Genomic DNA, 1,801 nt, shown 5'->3' with positions numbered 1-1,801 from the left:
GATGGTTCAAGGGCTTGTGCCTGGGTGTAGAATGAATGACAGCTGCACAGGACGAATTACCCGCGGGCCCAGAGGGTCAGGGGCCTCCTGGAGCTTCTGCATCTTTTGGACCAGCTTCTTGGTCAGTGATTGATTAGCAGAGCTGAGTGTGGCCCTGGTGGACTGGACCAGGTTGTCACACATTGATGCCCTCATGCTTGAACTTTTGAGCACTCAACTCCTCCGACTAAGGCGCTGGACCAGATCAAAGAGAAGACTCCTGTGGGAATTCCATTCCAAATAAGTTAGGCAGTGTGGACACACTGGTCAGTGGGTGCTCGTGAAGGAATGAGGGGATGGACCACTCTTCCCCTTCCTTGAATTCACTGTACGCCCTGCCCGACACCAAGAGCACCACTAGCCTAGCATTGGGTTGCAGTGAGCACTTTGCCTGGCCAAGTCACAGTGTTCAAAGGGAAAAGGGCCCAGAAGAGCGAGGGGACTGCGCCAACCCACCCACAGGATCATTCTGCCCTCTCTTTCCAGTGTGCTAGAGAGTCTTTCTCTCACTACAGTTTAAACATAGTCCTTTTCACTGCAGTTTTGACACCTGGGTAAGGCTGGGCTACTTCCGGATAGGAAACATAGTTACGGAAGAAATTGACTATGTCAACATTTAGCCATTTCTCGAGGTGATTGGTGGCCATTTCTCAAACTCCAGCCCGCGAGGTCATGGGGTCCTATCCAAGTGTTTAGGCCTTTTTAACATCATGAGCCCCTCTCTTAAATTGCCCCCCCCATCTGTGCGTCCTGACACGTCTTCTGCCCCAGGGCTTCCTTTCGCCACACAGACCCAACGACCCCCAGGTGTTTTTGGTCCCTAGGTTCTTCCCAAGTACATACGTGGACACTCGGATCCTGGCACTGCATCCTCCCAACCCCTGTCATTTCTTGAGCTCAGGCTCCTCTCCCCGCTCGGTTCTGGTGGAATCAGCTCTGCGCGCGGGCGATCATCCCAGCCCCCCCAGCCCCCCTCCCCGTTCCTCGGCGTGCGCTGCGTTTCCCCGAGGACCAAGCCCCCACCGCGCGGGTGGGAGCCCTGGAGGCTGCATCCGGGACCCAGGGACCCTCTGACGCGGGTTCCTCCTTCCCTTATCTCAAGCCGCGGACAGGAGTCTCCCGCCCAGCGGCCGCGCGGGGGGGGGGGCGAGGCAGGCCGAGCACACCCCCGCAGTCCGTGCCGCACGTGGGCCCCGGGCCTCAGCAGCAGGTGCGCCGGCCTCCCCGCGGCTTCCGGGAGCCTCAGGCCGCGCCCCCTGTAGCCCGTCGGGCCCGAAGCCTCACTGCTTAGGTCCCCAGAAGAACTAAGTCGCAGCAGCGGGGTGCCCGGCCCCCTTTGAGGCCAGATCTGCTGGTGGCCCTGAGCTCCACTGCGCATCACCCTTGACCCTTCCCGGGCTCGCTCGGCATCTCGTTTCCTCCGGAGTTGAGCGCTCCGGGGCGCTCGTGCTGCAGCGGGGCCGCCGGGCTGCGCGCGGTGCTGGGGCTCCAGCAAACCTGTGACGCGCGGCGCAGCGGGTCCGGGGCCACCCCGTCCACGACCTCGATTCACCGCCAAACTTTGTCTTCGCCGCGGTCCCCCAGCCGAGCCCCGAGGGAAAGCGCGCTTTGGCCGGAGGAGGCCCGCTGCCCGGACGGAGCACCATCGGGGAGGGCGCGCGCTCGGCCGCCTCCCCGCACACGGTGGCGGCCCCTCCTCTCCACGCCTGGCTCAGGCGCCGCGACCCAGTCGGATCCGCCCGCGCCCCGCGCGCCCCTCGCC

This window comes from Elephantulus edwardii, unplaced genomic scaffold (assembly GCF_000299155.1).
Source record: "Elephantulus edwardii isolate Elephantulus edwardi_28Jun2011 unplaced genomic scaffold, EleEdw1.0 scaffold00580, whole genome shotgun sequence".
NCBI lineage: Eukaryota > Metazoa > Chordata > Mammalia > Macroscelidea > Macroscelididae > Elephantulus > Elephantulus edwardii.
The sequence above is the reverse complement of the archived record's forward strand: the minus strand, read 5'-3'. Positions refer to the sequence as shown.